Below are 22,545 nucleotides of genomic sequence, written 5' to 3'. Positions count from 1 at the left end.
GCATTTATATCGTAAGTCCAGTTGAGTTTCTGATCATTGATAACTCCCAGGATGTTGATGGTGGGGGTTTCAGTGATGGTAACATCGTTGAGAGTCAAGGGGTAGTGGTTAGATTGTCTTTTGTTGGTGATGGTCATAGTCTGGCATGAACATTACTTGTCCAGGGTATTGTCCAGATCTTGGCCTGCTTCAGTATCTGAGGAGCGGCAAATGATGCTGAACATTGTGCAACCATCAGTGAACATCCCCAGTTCTGACCTTATGATGGAGGTCAGGCCTTTGTTGCAGCAGCTGAAGATGGTTGGGGCTAGGACACTACCCTGAGGCACTCCTGCAGAGATGTCCTGGAGCTAAGATGACTGACCTTCAACAACCACAATCATCTTCCTATGTGTCAGGTATGACTCCAAGCACCAGAGAGTCTTCCCCCAATATCCATTGATTCTAGTTTTGCTTGGGCTCCTTGATGCCACACTCAGTCCAATGCAACTTTGATGTCAAGGGCTGTCACTCTGACCTCCCCTCTGGAATTCAGCTCTTTTGTCCATGTTTGAACCAAGGCTCTAATGAGGTCAGGAGCTGAGTGGCCCTAGTGGAACCCAAACCGGGCATCACTGAGCAGATTATTGCCAAGCAGGTGCTGCTGGATAGCACTGTTGATGACACTTTCCATCACTTTACTGATGATCGAGAGTAGACTGATGGGGCGGTAATTGGCTGGGTTGTATTTGTCCTGTTTTTATGTACAGGACATACTTGGGCAATTATCCACATTGTCAGGTGGATGCCAGTGTTTATAACGTACAGAAACAGCTTGGCTAGTGGAGTGGCAAGTTCTGGAGCACAAGTCTTCAGTACTATTGCAGGAATGTTGTCAGGGCCCAGAGCCTTTGCAGTATCCAGTGTCTCCAATCATTTCTTGATATCAAGTGGAGTGATTTGAATTGGCTGAAGACTGGTATCTGTAATGCTGGGAATCATTGGAGGAAATCGAGATGGATCATCCACCCAGCACTTCTGGCTGAAGATTGCTGAGAAAACTTCAGTCTTATCTTTTGCACTGATGTGCTGGGCTCATCCAGCATTGAGGATGGGGATATTTGGGGAGCCGCCTTCTCCAGTGAGTTGTTTAATCGTCGACCACCATTCATGACTGGATGTGGCAGGACTGCAGAGCTTAGATCTGATACATTGGTTGTGGGATTGCTTAGCTCTATCTATCACTTGCTGCTTATGTTGTTTGGCATGCAAGTAGTCCTGCTTGGTGGCTTCACCAGGTTGACTCCTTATTTTCAGATTTGCTTGGTGGTGCTCTTGGCATAACCTCCTGCATTCTCCATTGAACCAGGATTGATCCCCTGGCTTGATGGCAAAGATTGAGTGGGGATATGCCAGGCCATGAGGTTACAGATTGTGCTGGAGTATAATTCTGCTCTCTAAAGTTCTAATGAGTTCTCAGGCTACCTACACTGTGTTATTTACCAGTAATTCCATGACAGCATTACAAGTTTTCTCCAGTGTTCTAATGACCTTCCACAACACCCAAGGCACTGACTACCTCAGTAATTTGGACACACGCCTGCTTAGTGAGAATTGGAGACAAAATATAGGCTGCTGGATAAAGCTGGTCTATCTTGTCATGGACCATTGAGGCCATGGAAGAATTATGAGCTGACGCACATTGGCTGTCTGACTGCTGGATTGAGATGTTCTGGCATTGATTAGATGAAGCATATGTGTTAAGATGTTTGCTCGCTTTGTGTGAGGTACATTGTTAACATTACATGGTTACATAATAGTGAGAGGCTCATGAGTTATGGTTTCAGTTCTAGTGATGGGTTCAACATACTCTTCCTCCTCACTGATACCATGTCAATACCAGCATGGCAGGAGTTGATGCTAGGGGCCATTCTAGGGGACCAGAGCTTCTTGAGGAGAACAGCTGTATTGAAATTATTTGAGGCTTCTAGCCAGGAGTATTGACTCACAGTCAGTTCATAAAACATAATTTTAAAAGACTTGCTCACAATACCATCCACACTATCAATGCATGTGATCAGAGAGTCTAAAGGCCTTGTACTCCCTGTTATCTAGGGATTACTCAAAGCCTGACACACTGCTGAAAATATGCTGCTTAATACTGTTCTGTTATAGTATAATCGTTAGCCCAGGCACTGATGTACCTATGCATGTCATGTTTGTTCCTAATAGGTGCTGCAATAAACATTCTTCTCTATTCATGCCCAGTTTGTTATGTTATGAGGGACAGCGTAAGTTTTGCTGCATCAAGTAAATACCTTGCCACAGGCAAAACCGGCATCAGGGGAATGTTTATTCATTGCCTTCCTCTGTTGAGATTGTAACAATGCTATTCCTCTGAGAGTCGCTAGAGCTGAGGGGTGACAGTGGGTTTCCTCCCCTGAGCTGGACTATTGTACACACATGCAGCACTGCACTCGGATCTGTTTCAGCTGAATTAGCAGAGCACAAATTCACAGGACCATGTAAATTCAAAGGACCTTGAGTGTCCTTCATACGAGGCCAAATATAACAGGATATCAAACTTTTGGCCAGGAATAATGCCAATAATGATACTTATTATTTTCAGTTCCAATAAAATGGGAAAATGATATTGAAATGGGAAAAGAACTGACTTAGGTTTAAGGATTGATACTGTTATGACACAGGGTAAACCCTACTCTACTGCAAAATTTAAAACCAACAACACAGAAAAGGTTTATCCCATGCAGTAATCTGTAAAAATTTGAGTGGCAAAGTACTATATAAAGTAAAAATTAACAACTTTATTTCTTAAAGGATAACAGAGAATAATTAACTAACCACTATTTATAATTTCTTCATCTAAACTATCTTTTAACCTTCCCTTCTATAATACTAATCCAATAAAACTCCCATTTAAGATTTACAACACAACATTTCTTATCTGAAAACCAGGCAGCTTTCGTTCTTCTATTCGGATCTTCCTGTGTCTTCTTTTCTTTTTCTTAGGAATTTCTGCATCATAGGTTACTGATCAAAAAGATACTTTTAAGAGAGCTATTTTTTAAGCAGTCTGTTTACATGCTGGGCTTGGCAGTTCTCCTCTCAACTGTTCAATTTTCCCCACTCTTACACCCTCAAAGCATCGGATTGTGTTATTGGCTTTTAAAATTGTCAAAATACTAAATTCAAACTTAATTGGAGTTTGATATTTTTCAGGGTATAATTTAAACTGATTGGCTGAATTTGAATTTGTTTTTGTCGCCAGGCAACAAGCTAATCAAGTTGTTTGACCATGTGTTACATTGTTGCCTTGTTGAGAAAATTTGGTGCTTGTCTGGTAGTTCTGCTGCTTTTCACTCTCTTAAAATACACCCACATCTTCATAACAATACACTTAGTCAAAGCAATTTATCTAGCACTCATTGCAATTGCTGTTCACACAACAGTTTGTTCTAACAGAGAGAGAAATCTAATTGTAGGCAAGCTGGAACCAAAAGCGCATGTGTGAATGGAGCTTCATCTGACAAAAAGTAACTAATTAGTCTGTGGTATGATGATAAAGGTATTCTGCCTGCCAACAACTATGTGATTGGTTGTCAAGTAGCTGAATAATTTTTGAGCATGGAAGTTTGAGGAAGAAGCCATCTGAAAGGGAAGGTGGTGACCCTTTTCTAAAAAGACACTTCACATCTGAATAAATCTGGTTTACTTGCCTTCAGCAGTTACTGCAAGCTATGATTTCTTTTAATCAGTAAGTCAGCGCCTTTATAAGTGTGAATCAACCATCCTTGGCCTCCTGGAAGCAAACGAAAGGAAGTGAAGAAGGAAGGTTAAAGAGAAGCACATCTTGACAAACCAGAAGGGTTATCTGACCAAACCCTGTGAGCAGGGACCACTGAACTGCCTTCTGAGCCTTTCCCTTTGTTTATAACACCCAATATTTCCTGTCTCTGTTTGTGTGTATCTGTATGTATGGCCAGTTTATTCAACAATCCATAATTATGTATATACAATTAGAATCTGTAATTGATAGTAATTATAGAAACCTGGTCCATGTTTTTCATCAACTTGGATCTAAAAGACAGGTAAATTAGGGAGCTTTTGGGTATATTTATAAACTATTTAACTTTAGTGACAATGATGGGAATAGCAGGACTTGATTTCCAGTATGCTCCCCCAATGAGACACAATACCCTCCATTCTGATAAACCTTTTCATTTTTTTAAAGATGTTTTATTTTCATTCTTAATGACCTTTCAGCTTCGCCCTTAGATCCATGTGTATGAGCCAATGGATTATTTAACTCTAGGTAAAACTTAATTAAAAGTGGAGAATTATCAGTTCATTTCACCTCTTAGTTTGCTGACTGTAAAGATTGGTATGACCATGTGAGGATTTGGCCTTCATCTTTTCAACCCCCTTGTCGGTTTCAGCTGAGATTTATGTTTCTTTTTAGCATGAATCCATACCTCCCGCCAGTTAAATTGCAGTTACCCAATATCTAATGTAACAGAAAGGAGCCAATTATAAGGTATTCTTGAGAGAAAGAAAGAACAATTTTGTGATTTGCTGACTCCAAAAATAATAATACGACACAACATCAAACATACACACAGTTAAAGAGAGATAGTGGCCAATTACATAGGAAGATGAAAAGAATATATTCTGAAGAACTTAAGGTGTAATGGTTTTTAACTCAGACAACAGTTGCTTAATTAATGCATGGTATCTTCAGTAGTATCAAATATCTCTAAGTTCTGATTTTCTCTCCAATTTGTGTTGTCACCTGAATGCCTTGACCTTTGCAAGAGAGGAGAGAAAGAAAGTTTCCTCTAATTTTGTGGTCACAAAGCCATCATCCTTGTTTTATCAAAGCACCTCCCTGCTGTATAAGCTGATATATGTATTGCAATTTCTGAGTTCATCAGTTCCAACTTTAATAATTTCAGATAATGTTGTTATGATAAAAAAAAGGATATTGATATTCAGTTTTCATCATTTGATATTATCTGAAACTTCTGTAACTAAAAATGCTTTTAAAGGGCATTACTGACCTACAATAGTCACTGTGATAAACTGACAAGCCAAGACAACATGTACAGCAAATATCAAATTAGCTGCATCAGAATTGTTATTTTAATTAAGCGGCATTGAAGCTCAGTGATGTGGCAAGAAACTTGCTTCTATCATTCCATTTACACTTGCATGTTAAATTCACATATTGGGAAATTAAATGTTACCGATGGAGTCCTCAGTACCCATAGGGAGGGCCACAACCGGGACCTTGGGTTCATGTCACATTACAGGTGGTGATCACCATTGCACTACACACACACTCTCACATACACACGGACACAGGTACACACAGATGCGCACACGGACACCCACACACACCCTTATAGACACACACACTCCCACACTCACACATGCACCCCCTCACAGACTTAAGACACTCTGCACTCACTACATACACACACCCACACTTTCTCACACTCACAACCCCCAACCCAGACAGACACACACACACAGACAGACAAAGACTCACATGCACACATATATTTGTGGGGTGAATTTGTACTTGCAGAGTTACATTGTACTTTGCTCAAAAACTGCATGCATTTATGTAAAACTCTGTCATCTCACTTTATAGATTAGAATCAATCTAAACATCATGGCATAGACAGAGAACACAGGGTGCCAACACCTTCAACATATTGTCTAGCTATCACCTTTGTTAACAGCTAACCTGAGAATGCAACTTTTAAAAAAAGGTTTTGTGATTTACACATGAAAGAAGTGAAACCATCACTGTATTCTAACAGATGAAAGACAATCAATTTTTCAATGTATAACTTCAGTTACATCACACTGTAAATTTTTGCTATAAATTCTGTGTGTTGGGATTGAGCCCTCCACTATCACCTGATGAAGGAGCGTCGCTCCGAAAGCTAGTGTGCTTCCAATTAAACCTGTTGGACTATAACCTGGTGTTGTGTGATTTTTAACTTTGAAAAGAGATAATGGAACTGGACTCTGAATATATAGACAAAAAATATTTTTGAGTGACAAAAGGAAAAAGCAATATGCTCTAAGCATAGTAAGAATACAAAAGGCTCTCATTTCTCTCTTTCAATCTCAGGAACTAACTAATGGATAGTAATTTGGGACAACAGCCATTTCAGATTACAAGATAAACTTTTCCTAGCTGCTTAACAGTTCTGATGAAGAGTCACTGAACCCTGTTAACTCTGTTTTCTGTCTACCAATGCTGCCAGACCTGCAGAGTTTCTCCAGCAATTTCTGTTTTTGCTTCAGAGCCATTTCAGATTTTCTGTAAGCATGCTACTGTTAAAGAAACAGGACAGCAGCTAAGCAGGTGGGATTCACAATTCATTCTCAGAATTGACAGACATGAAAAAGCTTTAATTGGCAACTCTCTGTACCTCCTGTGTGCAGCTACATTCTTACCCCAACTGTTTTTTAGCTTACCACCCGTGCCGTGTGCATGTGCTAGATATCACATTTTCTTACTTTTCTCAGGTTTAATAAAACTCCAGTTTCTTTCAATCAACAAACCCTTTATTTGGCTTTCCATTATTTTGATCTGGTTAATTAAATTTATTGTGTTAGCTATGCACTAAAAATTAGATTAAACACTTGTTGTGACCAACTGAGAGGGCATTCAAAAGTGAGGAACCAATCAATCTTCCTCATGTGGTTGTAACAATGTATTTCAGTTTTCCTATATGAAACTCATCACACAGGTCTAGCTCAAGAGAAAATGAGGATCTCTTCACACTTGACATGGTTGACTAGTTTCAGTATTTTTTCAAAACATGTTATTATCATTTCAGATGATTTTGGTTATTCTATCTTCGTTTCATGAAACTGCATGATCAGCTGAATGCTGTGGCCATTTAAACTCTATGTTTTGCCTTTCTAAACCCATATCCATCCACGAATGTCCTAAGGAGTAAAATCAGATGATGGAATTCAAAATATTAGTTGTCCATATTTTATCACTATCATAATGAGATTTTTCATTGTGTTTTGCTGCTTAACCCACTTTGATTATATTACTTTATCTGTACACCTGGAGATCAATTTTATTTGGAAAGAGGAAATCATTGCAACAAGGTCTCTAGATGTTTGTAGGGATCGGTATTAGGAACCTAGCTATCCACAATAAATGTTAATGATGTAGATGAAAGAACTAAATGTAATATCCCAAAATTTACAAACAACATAAAGCTGGGTGGCAGGGTGAACTGCATTGAGGATACCGAGATCTTGCATTGTGATTTGGACAAGCTGAATGAGTGGGCAAATGCATGGCCGATGCAGTATAATGTGGATAAATGTTAGCGTATCCACTTTAGTAATAAAAATAGGAGGGCTTGTTATTATTTGAATGATTGTAAATTAAGAACGGGGCATGTTCAACAAGACTTGGGCGTCTTTATGCACCATGTCGGCCTTCATACGGAGAGGATTCGAGTACAGGAACAAGGATGTCTTGCTGCAATTATACAGAACATTAGTAAGGCCACACCTAGAATATTGAAAGCCATTTTGGTTTCCTTATCTGAGGAAGAATGTTCTTGCTACAGGGGCAGTACAGCAAAGGTTTAGTTCCTTGGATGGTTGGACTGACATATGAGGAAAGATTGAGTAGTTTCAGATTGTATTCACTGCAATTTATAAGAATGAGGAAGAATCTTATAGAGACCTGTAGAATTCTAACAGGACTAAACTGATTGGATGCAGGAAGGATGTTCTTAATGGTGGAGTCATGGTTTAAGGGTAAGGGTAAACATTTTTGGACTGATGATAAAGAGAAATGTCTTTGCCCAGAGAGTGATAAGGCTGTGGAATTCACTATCACATAAAAAGACTCAAATGTTGTGTTTTCAAGAAGGAGGTAGATATACCTTTGTGACCAAAGAGACGGGGTATATGGGGCCAGGGCGGAATTAGGGTAGTCAACTTAATGATCACCCATGTTATATTGAATGGCAGAGCAGCTCAAGGTGCCAAATGGCCTACTCCTGCTCTGTTTCTATGATTGCCATCTTTTCACTTTTTCACAAAATCCAGACCAATAGCTTTGTAATCTTCTATAATACTGGAAAATTATCTTGGCTTGTGTGTGAAGCTAATTTTATATGAGTTTGCTGTTTTCAAGAAGTGAAAGGTGGTCCAGTAAATCAAAAGTGAAAAATAATTATTTTGCACACTAACGATCTTCAACTTATCTGATTCTTTAAGAGCATTAACTCTTTAAGACAGCTAATAAATACACAGGAGAAATCACTCTCAATTTGGATATGTTTTTATCAGTAGAAGAGCTAATCTTTCTTAATGTCACAGTGACATTCCTGAAGAAGGGCCTGTGCCCGAAACGTCGAATCTCCTGTTCCCTGGATGCTGCCTGACCTGCTGTGCTGTTCCAGCAATAAAGTTTCAACTAATGTCACAGTGAACCTTAAGTAGTATCAATAGCCCAGTGAACTAACACAATATATGTATACCCCCTGAAGCATGTCTTTGCCTTATTCTTTGCTTGATGCAAAGATTTAAAAACAAAACTGCTCAATATTATATCATCTTTGCTGTTCTGAAGAGAAATGTAAAATGAAATGGTTTCTTTCTAGGACTTCCTGCCAGGCATTACAATGATACTCTTATGCCTGGTAGTCTGACTTGACCATTTCGCCCATTCACAAAGTTGGCTTTGAATCCAAGCCAATGGGAAAGTTGATTACTGATCTCTTGTATCAAGCTCTTGGGTCTGTGCCAATTGGACTGGCTACCTTCTGTTGCAAGAGGTCATGTTAAGGATATCTGATCCTATCTGCCCAATGAGTCAGAGATTCCACTCCAGTACTCAGACCTTTGATGTTTTTGCTGTAATGCAAGCTGAGACATCAAATATTGTCTTGCGTTGGTTCCTACAAGTGCTTTGATCAAGTGGCCACTTGCTTCACTTGGAAAGGATGGACTTCAAACTCTGCATAAAGTCCTGTGCCAAATGGTGGAGGATTCATCCATGGTCCCGCTCTTTTTGCATATTGTCCTCTTTCTATAATATGGCCCTTTTAAGTCCTCCCTTAGATCCTCTGCAACAAAATGAGTATGTGATCCGGTTCTCCAGCAAACTGACACCTGCACTAACCTTTCCTGCAGCTCTAGTAAATTATCATATGCAGATCATCCCTCTGTTTGAACCTCAAAAACACATTCAGTATTAGTGTCCGAGTTTGTGGCTCAGAATGTAAAATCAAGTGATGGTGCTTGTTCATTTACGTTTGATTAAAGATTAATTTATTTAAAATTAACTTATGCCACCACTGATGGCTAAATTGTGATTAGTTTTGCAAGTAAAACAAAATACAAAGAAGATGAAAAGACCAGAGTCAAATAACTTGCTGGTCACCAGATTAGATTCTTTGCATCAAGGTTCAAAGTTTAACAGTCATCAGCATTTGTCAGGTGTGTGGATGAGATATAGCAGCAAAAATTCTTAAATCTTGTTGTCATTCACTTACTTGTTTTGAGTTCTGTAGCTGCTAGCCACCATGAGATCTATCTGCAGGTAAAAAGCAATAAGATTTGGAGTTTGGCAGGGAGCTCACAGAAGCCTGGCCAGGCACTATCTTAATATAGTTGGGTTGGATATGCCACTTAAAGACAGAGCTCTCTCAATTTGACAATACATTTCAGATTAACGTCTTCCTGTATTGTAACTATGTTATTGCAACTGCCTTCCAGACATTAACCTCTAACATTAATCTTACCCACTGTTTGATGAGCATATATCTTTAGTACTCCTGTAACACTATGGATGCATGATATCTCTCACTTTGTCTCTTGCACCAAGACCTTCACTTTGTTGATGTTTACTTCCTTACATTCTCACTCTTCAATCTTTTACAACACAGATTTATTTCGCAATGAATTGTTGCTACTTTTTAAAAACTATAGTCCAACTCCCGTTTAAAAGTTGCAGTTTACTTGCAATTAGCGCTGGCCAGCTATGATATTGAATCTGTGCTCGTAAACAATTAATCTCCAATTGTATGCATTTAATTTTCCTCTCCCAAAAGAAACAATTGCATCTATTTAATTCCCATCAGCATACAAAATGTCAGGCACAAATAAGGTCTCCAATTTTTAGCATTTCATCACATTGAACTACCCTACCACTAACTTTTCTCAACTGTTGGTGGGGTTGCGGTTGCTAATTTTGACTCCTTAATCTGCCATATTATGTATTTAATCAGCCACCCATCACTTTACCCTGCCTGTTTATACATTTAATCTACTAACCTACCCATTTAATCTATCAATTTACACATTTAACTTAATGTGATTAGACATCAATTGCAGTATTCGAGTAAATGTGCAAATTGGCAGAATATATGTGAACATATGATACTTTACATATTCAATACACCGCATTATATATTTAATCTGTCAGTTTACAAATTTAGTCTGATGTTGATCATGTAGTTTCTGCCAATTTGCACATGTACTCTAAACTTCAAGGTATTAATGTTATATTAATCTGTCATTTTGCACATTTAATAAGTCATAACTTTGCACTTAAAGCTGACACTATGCACATTTAAATCGGCATTCATACATTTTATGTGACATTTTCATCAAGTTAATTAACTGATAGAACTCTAAATACGCATGAAGGCAGATTAAGAATGTAAATGCAATAAATTAATCTGCTGTTGCACACATTTGATCTTTTACTTTGCATGCTCACATGTGTGAGGATGATGGTACATGATTAACACATATGCACTACAAAGACCTGGTAATGCAATATGAAGCAGCTCCCCTTTTCAAACTCCCTTGCTTTGGCCCAGCAGATATATTCCATATTTTTAAAGCATATAGCTGTGGCATACTTCAATTAAAATATAGTGCAGGTTAAAATGAATAAGCTAATTTCAAGGTTTTCTTGAGTGAACGTAAGGAACTTTATTACATGCTAACCCTGAGAAAAATAATAGAATGTGACATAAAACACACACAAACGTACATAAAGAATGAAAAGGGGAGAGTGTTTAGTCCAACAGAAAGTTAAAAAATATACAGTTTAAAAAATTCTTAGTGTCCTTAAGTTCTTATAGTTGAACTTGCATGATTGTTGGTTAATACCTTGTATCCTCAGCAATAGTGAAACTTTGTAGAATCCTTGATTTCTCAATGAATGGATGGTTTACCAATTTATCATGTGTGCAAATCTTTGACATGATTAGGAGGAAGCAAGGAGAGAGAGATAATCTTTCATTCCTTTACATTTAATTTCAATCCATTTTACTTTCTCATTGCTGCTCTGTTAAGCAACTGCAAAGATATAGTTCATTTATAAATTGCCAAGTCTGATTCTATTGTCTTTCCAAGCAGAATGTTTGCAAACAACCCTTTAATGAGCAATATGCTCACACAAGTCTAAGTTCAGAAGAAAAGGATGTGTGCTTCTTGATACCTGATTCTGTTGACCAGTTACTTTATCCTGAGAAAATTGTAGTCAGTTGATCAGTATTGGGTCCATCTTTCTTTCCTTTGAAAATCATTTTAGTCCATGAAGGTCTCAGGTATTTTGTCAGGTAATTGAAGGTGAAAATTGATGCTTCACTCTGTGACACCATTCATCCATTCATTGCATGATAGGCAATAAGTTAAATTGAAATTCCTTTTTTATGAATGGTATATGTAACCAATGCTACTCACATTATTCATTGATTTTAATTTATTTATATATTATATATATATGTATATATATTACTTATATCGGATCATCTGGGTAAAGTGGCTAATAAAATGTAAAATTGTATTTGCAAGTTTCTGTATATTTCTCAAGTGTGTTTATGATCTACCTACTGAAGGCTGTTGCAATTTTGTTCACTATTTACTGTGTTATCAAGTTAATATCATCCACAAACTTTGCATTATCTAAATCCATGTTCAGATCAATTATATACAAGCAGAAAAACAATAATCCTATTATCAGACTATTGGAGACCCTACTGCATACTTCTCTTTGTTGGACAAAGCATCACAACTGCTTTCTGTCATCTACATCTTAATCAATCATATAGCCAATTTACCATCATTGCTTTAATATCAGGTGTTTTATTTTCATGTAAATGTTTGTTACTACCCATCATTAGAAAACCTTTAACAAATATGAGTTAACTGGCCTTTATTGACCTATGCTTCTTGAAGTAAAAATAACATTGTCATTAAAAATGGGCTCTACTAGCTTCCCCATTGATTATATTAAGACTGACTGGTCTGTGGGTGGCATATTGGACATTGTGAAACTTGTCAGAAAGATCACTTTCACTTTCCAGAAGTATGTGAGAATCTGTCAGAAACTTGGCACATGAATTTGCACAGAGCTCAGATGCTATCCTTCCCACGATGGAATTGGTGGTCAACTCCATGAGAATACTTGTAGAATATACAACCATAGTGCAATGTCTGGTGGAAGTTGAGACATCAGACCAAAGAATTACTACTCGAGCAGATAACTAGGATTGCTGAGGCAATACTGCAGGGTAGGGGCAGTGGATTCATCCATGTCTGTTCCCTATCATTATGACAGCATCGTGCTCCCAACTCTGCCATTCTACCACTACCTTTGTTATTGCCTCCCAGCTAGTCACCCGAGATTACCCATGGAAATGTGATGCAGTCAAAAGCCAGGTCTTTTAAGCCCAGGGCTGCTCAAGGTCAACCTAGAAAGCCAATCATAGTTTCATCCAGTAAAAATCATCAGCCTTTAATAAACCATGCTAGAAACCACTGGATTAGAATAAGAAAAGTTATATGGAAGGAATGCACAAATGTGGTTAGTTTAAAGTTGCATGCAATATGGCATGGATTAATGATTGAATTTGAACAGCAATGTTGGCTTTTATCTTTGTGTTGCAGCCAAGAGAACTGCTAGGGAACCTAAGGAAGGCTGGTCACGTTCTGTAGTTGCTTCATTCCTGACCTCACTATGTTATCTGCCCCTGATGCAATCTGCCAAGTGGGAGTGGACTAAATCACAAAAACAGGCAGTACATAAGATCAAACAACAGTTTTCAGCATGTTACAAAATGTCTATTTCCACCATGAGGAAACAATCCAGCTAGTCGTGGAGGCAAGCCTGGCTAGCTTTCATGTAGTTCTTGTGCAGAAAGATTAAGCAGGCAACCCATTAATCATTGTAATAGCAAGCAGACCACTAATGCCTGTAGAGCAACATTATTTGCAAAAAGAGAAGCAGTTTCAATCAAATAGAGTATTTTACACCTTCATCTCTCCTTGTGATCAAGTGAGTTTGAAGTTAAACCTGATTACAGACCACTCCTAAGCTTGTTCAACAACCCACTGTTGAACTTTTCACTGCAATGGAGCTGTTTGTAGACCACAGACAACAGGCCAGAAGTTCGATGTCAAGTACGAGCCAGCCAGCTCATCCCACCAGACAATCTTTCACAAACACCTTGAAGACAGTCAATCTCTCCAGTCATGGCAAAAAGATTGATGAACAGCATCTTAGCTATGCAAGCCTGAACCCAATGCCAAAGTCATGATATTAACACGCATCAAAGTGGCAACAAAACAAGGTGAGGAATTGACAGCTATGCAATCATGGAAATGGAGATACATGATTGAGAGATTGTCTATAAATGAAATCATTAGCATGCTGCAACATGAGCTCAACATTACCAGGCCATCTGATGATGAGTGCCACAGCAACTGTGTTGTTATTCCACAGATGATGAGAGAATGAGTTGTTCTTCTATATAGCAAATAAGTTTCACCAAGGAATTCTCAAAAACCAAATACCTGCTTAACAGAAAGGTATTGATTGCATTCATAGCTTCTTTCAGCAAACTGATCAATCAGAATTGGTAAACTATAATTGGGTTATGAACATGCAAACAAGTAACAAGACTAGGGAACTTGGCCCTTCAAGCCTGCACTGTCATTCAATTGAATCATGGCTGATCTGATTTTAGCCTTAACTCTACATTCGTCCAAACCCTGATAATCCTTCATCACCTAGATAATCAAGAATCTGTCTACCTCTGCCTTAAAAATATGTTTAAAATGCTACATGCAGTGCCTTTTGAGGAGGGGAATTCCAAATACTCGCCCAACACTCTGAAAGATAAAATGCTTCCTCATGGCTTTTTGAAATGGACACCCTCTTACTTTTAAACTATGATGCCTGGTTCTAGATTTCCCACAAGAGGAACATGCTTTCATTTTCATCTGGTCAAGCCACCTCAGGATCATATTTGTTTCAACTAAGTTACCTCTGATTCTTCTAAACTCAAGAGGATACAGGCCTAATCTGTTTAGTCTTTCCTCTTAAGGCAATCTGTTCATTCCAGGAATTAGACTATTAAACCTTCCCTGAACTGCTTCCAGCGCATTAACATCCTTCTTTAAATATGGTGACCAGTAGTATACACTGTGCTCACCTATAACTGAAGCACAACTTCCTTAAGCTTGCATTCAATTCCCTCACAACAAAACATAATATTCTGTTCGCTTTCCTGATTACGTGTTGTACCTGCATATTAACCTTCTGTGCACCATGCACAGGGCACTCAATGTTTCTGCATTTCAGAGCTCTGCAACCCTTTCATTATTGAGATAATATGCTTTTTAATCTATCTGCCAAAAAGGACAATTTCATACTTACATTGTGTTCTGTTTGCCCGATCTTTGCCCACTCACTTAACCTATCTTTATCCCTTTGGAGACACCTTATGTCCTTTTCACAACACACTTTCCTACCTATCTTTTTGTCCTCAGCTACCATACCTTCAGTCCCTTCATCCCAATCATTTCATTGTGAAAAGTTGGAAGTGGAGGTCAGTTACCATTTGGTGGGGTTCCAGTATCTTTTGGGATTGCTCGCTGTGGAAGAGTTTGTGAATGCACAGTACCTAAACCCCATGTAACAGTCAAACCTCTAAAAGAACTGCAACATGGTCAGAAATTGTCAAGGCCTTTCAAGAAGTGTCACACTTGTCAAGATCTGTCAAGACTTGACAAACTTGTTAAAGACCTATCAAGAAGTATCAAAACTGAAAAGTCCAGTTAAAATGTGTTTTTTTTAATGAATGTGCTTTTATCGATATATTACCAACAGCAGTATAGAATTTTATAATAACAAGTTTATGTTTCTCCTGTTTCCGTGGAAACTTATAGTTTCTTGGTGAATTAGCGTGGTAGGTGACTAGGAAGGTGGGTGGAGGTAGGCACTAAATTGGCAGAGTGAGTATGAGAGGCAATGAGATATTACAAGAGGGACATGAAGACAGAGGCATAGAATGACGTGTAGGGTACGTGAGTTTATGAAGAAGGTGTAGAGGGCCTCAGGTGACATGTTGGATGGGCTTGAGGGAGAGTGAGGGATTGTGAGCAATGAATGCTGAATGATTTGTTTTCCAGTACAGTTAAGTTTTCACATTATTCTTTACAATACCAGGGGATCAATAATATGTAATTACACTACAAATTGACAGATATTAATACTTTTGAAGAAGTAATATTTTTCAAGAAGAAAGCGAAATGTTGTTGATTATATTTTGAATGGAAGCATTCGTATGTTGACAGTGCAGATAAAGGTTATTTGACCCATTGAATCTGCACTAATCCACTGGCTCCCCTGCAGATACTGTGGCTTGCACATCCTGGAATCTACAGATCAACTTAGCATGGCCAGTCCATCTGCATGTCTTTGGACTACGGGAGGATACCCATGCAGACATGAGAAGAATGTGCAAATTGATTGAACCTGGGTTCTTGGCACTGTGAGGCAGCAGTGCTAATCACTGAGCCACTGATACATGCAGCCATATTAGGCACGCATCAATAGTAAATCCTAATAGTCATTGTTTTATACACTAGAAGTTGTTCAAATTATGATTTAAAAATTCTGAATTAGCAAATTAAAAATTATGGTTGATGTCAGACGTACCTGCCAACCTGTCCCTTAGACTTCTTTATAGCCAATTTCTGGCGATTTTTTTTTGCTGGACCTTATCATATTATAATTTGACTGTGACCAGCTTGTGTGAGAACCAGTTTATTACTAACAAACCATTTCGGTCACTCCAACAGCTTTGCACCTGATGGACAACTCTTCTGTGTTAGCAAGTTGATTTTTTTAAGATTAGATTACTTACAGTGTGGAAGCAGGCCCTTTGGCCCAACAAGTCCACACCAACCTGCCACATTCCCCTATATTTGCCCCTGCCCCTAACACTACAGGCAATTTAGCATGGTCAATTCACCTGACCTGCACAGTTTTTTTGGAGTGTGGGAGGAAACCGGAGCAAACACAGGGAGAATGTGCAAACTCCACACAGTCAATCGCCTGAGGCGGGAATTGAACCCGGGTCTCTGGCACTGTGAGGCAGCAGTGCTAACCACTGTACCACCGTGTTTGTCCAAGGTCCTTCATGAAACAGCAATGTTTTGTTGGAAGCAGCTTTGATAATTGTGAGCTAGTATTGTCAGTTGCTCTTAGTGGACTATGTCAGTGTGTATATATTAACCTGTACTGAAAAGTTTGTCAGTGATCTTGCATAGCAAATCTTATTGTATTGCACTCACTGCGCAAGCTTTTATTGCACACTTAAGCAATAAATTATTTATCCCATTTGCTGAAATGCAAACAGAAATTATGTTTAAAGTGACCAAACTTTAAATTTCTGCAATTTATGTTTGAAAGAAAGGGACATTTTAACTTGGCTGTGTTTCCGGTTAACACCACTGTGAGGAGTCAACCTATGGTTGTTGATTTATTGTTGATCACAGTTCTGTGAAGTTCTTTAGCATGTTTTCAGTGTTAAAGGAGGTATAAAGAGTTTTTGCTCTGTGTATATGAGCAACACTTCTAATTTTCTTTGTTTGAGTCACCCCTGTGATAGGCAATGTGTCTTTCTATTTCACTGAAATGAAATTGGTGAAAATATGTTACTTACATTGATACAGTGTTAAACATTTAAATTAATGGGACAGGAATGCTTTAAGAATCAAATGTCTTAGTTTTCATCCTTTTTTACACTTCAGAAGGCATTTGATTTAAAAGCTTACTTACAGGTGCAGTTACGAATGCATCAATGGAACCTTGGTACATATTTGCATTGGGAACATATACTCTGTTCAACTTTCATTGGTGAGTGAAAAAAATACAGCTCATTTGCCCTTTTATTTATTGGCAATAAATATTAAGCTCTATGAGTGCAAATTAGGATGTGTGTATATCAATTCTGTAGTTCAGCAAGTGATTAAAGCTGAAGATAAGGAAAGAGGTATATTGAAGAGTATCAGATTTGTGACATGCATACCAAATTACCAACGGAACTGCCTTAGAACTATAATCACAGCATTTTATTGATTATTGCATCCTTGAACATCTGTCATTCACAGCAGGTAAGGACTCGAGATCCATTTCTTGGCTTAGTTGTCCACTGCTGTGCAACTATCCTAATGACCTTTTTAGCCATGTATTATGATCCCTGCTGATGTCATTACTGGACAAGCCAAATCTGCCTTGATAGATTATATTTTATTTGGTTTTGGTTTTAATGAGGTGGTCTCTCATTGAGTCATAAACATGCAAATTTACAGATTTTGCTTTAACAATAAAACAAGAGTTTACTCCAAGTGCTGTCTTACAGGAGTTGAGTGCTGGTCATTAACCAGCTGGTGGCCGCCATGCTGTGGTACCGGCTCGTCCCTTTGGTCCCTCCTCCTGGTTTTGTCGCTGACATCCAGATAATGTTGGTTCACTTTTTCTGGGACAAAAAGACGCACTGGGTCGCTGCACAGGTCCTGAGTCTCCCTATTGAGGAGGGCGGTCAGTCACTGGTGCGCGTTCGCATGCAGATGGCGACTTTCCACCTTCAGACCTTGCACCAATACCTCTACATTGAGCTTCTTCCTAGATAGTGTGCCTGGTGATGTATTTTTTCTGCCAAGTGCGTAATCTCAACTATGACACGCAGTTCCTGTTCATTGACTATGACGGTTTGGAGGTCGCTCTCAGGGCACTGCCTGTCTTTTATCAGGACCTGATCACTGTCTGGAACATGGTTGAATCACATCACGCCTACTCTCCGGCTGGAGTAGCAGCTGTCGTCAGGGAGCCGTTGCTCAGGAACGCGCACCTCCGTACTCGCGGGTTCGAGTGGGTGTCGGAGAGGAGGGCTGTGGCAGCAAGGGTGACCAGCGTCGGGGACGTGCTGGGTGCCGGGGGCCTGGGCTTGACGCTGTCACAGGATATAGCGAGCAGGGTAGTGGTAGACGTCCGGTTCATGGCCACTACCATTCGACGATTTAAAACGGCGGTGCTCAGACCCGACGTAGTGCACCAGTTGGAGGATGCTCAGGTGTGCGGTGGAATCCCATCTGCACTCACCAACGGAATTTCACATTGATCCCAAGGTCCCGTACCTCCCATGGGAGTCTGTGCCCCACAACTTGAGCCACCTCTGGAACTTTAGTTTTGTCCCCTTCAGGTACATATCACTGCGGGCCTTGTTCAGACTGCTTCTGCACACTGTCCACCTCTTTTCCCTCATCCACCATCCTGACACTCCTTGGCATGTCCATTTGCCACCGGGTGGTGGGGATCCCCAGTGGAGGGCTCTCTGCACAAGTGTCCTCACCCTTTCTCTCGGGGATCTGGAGTGGACGGTGCTGCACGCGGCAGTCCCCTGCAACCACAGATTGCGGTGGTTCACGGACTCCCAGCCCAACTGCTTGTTCTGTGGTGCTGTCGAGTCCGCGGAACATGTATATATAGGGTGTTTGCACTCCCTTTTTAGTTTTCTAGAGATCCTTCTCCTCTGATTTGCTGCACTTCAGTCCCATGTTCCTGATCTTTGGGCATCCGGTGCGGAGGGGAGAGGGGAGGTCCTCGTGTGTCTGCTCCTGGGCCTGGCCAAAGTGGCCATAAACTGGTCCAGGCAGCAGGCCGTGGATGGGGTCATTAGGGCCGATTGCCTGCCCCTCTTCTGCGGCTGCGTCCTTTGATGGGAAGGGCATTGCTTGTCACTGGCCAACTGGGTGTTTCCTTTCTTCCTGGTGGTGGAAATTAAATTAAAATTTGCACATCTTTAGTCTTTCACTGTGTCTCACACTTGCACACAAAAAGGAAAAAAGAATAAATAAATAAAACAAGAGTTTATTCAACAAAAGATACAATAAAACAAACAAAATTATTTACATATCACACAAAATCATAATTTGTGATTTTTGAGCTCAGATGGTGGAGTTTCTGACTGTCAAAACTTTAATGGATTCAGCTCAGGTGGGTTTGCAAACACCATTATTCAACCAAATCTCATTATGAATGTTTGACTTCCAAACATGCCAATGGATTCTGATTAGCAGGAACTGTTTACCCAGGTATCTAATAGAATGTGAGCTTGATTATTCTAATAGCTTTATGATTGTTAAAGGAATGGCATTTTATGTGATAAGATGAAATGTCTGCTTGTTTTGGTAGTTTTATGAGCTTCAGAATGATTCTGCAATGTTACAGGGAATTCTGAGCAAGGGGTGTGGGGGAGTATACCAGAATGAGGGGATGAGGGAAAGTGAGGGAAAGTGTGGAGTTTGAGGGATGATGGGGTATGAAGGAGTGATGGAGTCAAGTTTGGGGGCTCATATTAATTTCCAGAACTGGGCAAATAGCTCAACAGATGGCAGTGGATCTTTGAACCTTTTCACCTCACAATCAGTCTGTCTTTGTCCCCATCTGCATTTAGAGCTGTCTAAATCACAATGTCCAAAAATCTTCCAACTCCCAGTGCCCATCTCCAATTTCTCATTGTTTCTGTTTCTTTTTCAGCAGGTGCTGTTGACCTGCTGAGAATTACCTCCATGTTGTGAGTACAATAACAATCCAACCAAAACAATCCAGGATTTCTTTTAGGTCTACACATTTTAGCACTCAGGTTGCAGCTGTTAAATTGACGTATTGTACAAGAAAGGTAGCATCAGGATTATGCCAAGGAGAGTGCTAACTCAGAATGACTAGAGTATAGTAGCATTTGATTATCACCTCATCAGTGACAGGAATCATACCTGTTCACATTGTGTTTATGCAGTAATATTTACTGTTGGATTCTCACAGATATTTAGACATGACATCCAGAGGAATTTACAACTCTTCAACACCTTTGTCCTGATGAAATCAATACCTGACTTTTTCAAATGTTCTTTCTTATTGTCTTATGGCAGATTTCAAAGTACAGGAGAAATGGTGTTAATGCAGTATAAACAGTTTATCGCAGTGCAAGTAGATTTGGCAGATAGGTTTGACTTTATGAGCTCATTAATAGGATACGGACTGAAGCCAGTCATAAAACTGTTATTTTAGGAATTGTATTTAAGAATCATGTGTCTGGTCTCCATTTCCACTCCCAAAACATGCTGAGACTAATTTATTCATTTTTTTTTAATGTAATTTTACAATAAGCAGATCAACATTGCCAAAGGTTCTTTTCTACTCCCCAGAAAAATAATAAATTTGGATGGTGTGACATTTTTACTGAGCATTACACCCTCGAGTCCAGATCAAAATGACAGCCCAGATGGTATGGTGCAGTAATGATGCTTTATAATGGCAATTGCAGGGGTCTTTGCAATATTGCATTCTTGCGCATATGCACTATTTGTTCAGATCAGTGAGGAAGTCATAGTGCCACCATCTCAGGACAACACCAGACTGTTTTCCTTTGAACTTCATTTTGCCTGTAATAAACCAATGATGAGGAAAATATTCTTCAAACCCAGGCTAACAGGATTCAGAGTAATCATCATGAAATATTCATGAAGGAATCATTACAAATCACACAAGTTTGTATTATACATCAGGTGTTATCCAACAGTTCAGAATAAAAATAAACTACTTTTCAATGTTAAAAAACCTCAGCGTGTGATCAGAAAATGAATTTGCTAAACAAAAACGTGTAGCACTGAATTAAGAGAGGAACTGAAAGCATTTAAAAACATTCAATACAAATTTGGCGCAATAGTTATAGTTAATTAAATTTAATTGATTAATAATGACAAAATTGAACAATGTTTCATCAGTTTCATTTTGGAGCTTGTGGAAAGATGTAAATTGCCAAAACTATATAATCTTAAAAAGACGAGTAGGCCATTCAATTGCTTAAAACTGTTGCAGAAATTGCTGGAAAAACTCAGTAGGTCTGGCAGCATCTGTGGAGAGAAATCAGAATTAATACTTCAGGTCTTGTGACCCTCCCTCAGAATTGATAGTATTTTGGAAAAAATTTTTTATGCAGAAGATAGGAAGAGGAAGAGGATAGGGAGAAGAAGAAAGGAGTAAATAATAAGTGGAGATAGAGCCTAAAGAGAGAGAAGAACAGTTGGACATTCAAAGGAGTGGATAATAATCAGCTTAGGAGAATGAATAACTACTAATGGGGACAGTCCGTGGCTAACAATGGGTTATGTATAATAGCAGACCATGTGATAACAAGGCCTGGTGAGTGGGGTTTGGGGTAAGGGCATGGGAGAAGGTGCCTCAATACCTAAAATGGTTGAACTTGATTTTGAATCCAGAAGGCTGCAAAGCTCCCAAGTGGAAAATGAGGTGCAGTTCTTCCAGCTCGTGTGAGCTTCACTGAAGCACAATCACAAGCCTAAGACACAGATGTGGGCTTTACCAGCAATTTCTGCTTTTGCTAATGTCCAGCGTTCACAGTTCTTTCTGAGTTTACTTACAACTTTTTTGCCATTCGATTTTTTAATGTCTGATATGTGCATACTTTGTCTCCATATCTATCCGTTACTCTTTATCTCTCAAATATCTACCGAATTCAGTATTGAGCACTTCACCCACAACTTCTGGGGTCAGGGCTTGCAAATTTCCAACACACTTGGTTTGAAATTTTTTTTGATTTTATCAAATAGTTTTGGGGCATGTAGTGGTGGGTTCAGATGCTTGGAAAATTAGGGCAAAAGTTAAAGTTCGGGATGGCGTGTGGATGAACAAATAATAGGGCAGAGTGTATGCAAAGAGTTAGGAATCTAACTTCAGGTGCAGCAGATAAGGGAACTGCAGTGATTGTAACAAGATCAGCCAGTTGGACCTCATAGAATATGAGTTCCCTGATTGAGCTTGTTAATCTGGTCCAATCAGGGACCCCTGGCTGATAGTAATAAACAGGAGTGTCAGACACCCTGTTCATTCTGAGAGTTGGCTCTGTGGGAGCTGGATTGGTGTCAAGGTCATTCCACATATGAATAAAGGGTGATGTATTGACAGGATACTGATATTGGTGGAGTTATTTCAGTGACAACGAGAGTGGAATTAATGATGTAACCATGCAAAAGTGCCTAGTGGCTGAAGCCCAACATGACTTCAAACAGGCACTACAACTGGCTTTGATATTAGAAAATGTGGCAAGTGGAGTTTATGAGTTATCGGTACTCTAATGGTAGTGGACACCCTCATCAGTCTGA

Source organism: Chiloscyllium plagiosum, unplaced genomic scaffold (assembly GCF_037043375.1).
Source record: "Chiloscyllium plagiosum isolate Xiang-an unplaced genomic scaffold, Cpla_swu_hap1 HiC_scaffold_2, whole genome shotgun sequence".
Lineage (NCBI taxonomy): Eukaryota > Metazoa > Chordata > Chondrichthyes > Orectolobiformes > Hemiscylliidae > Chiloscyllium > Chiloscyllium plagiosum.
This window is presented reverse-complemented; position numbering follows the sequence as displayed.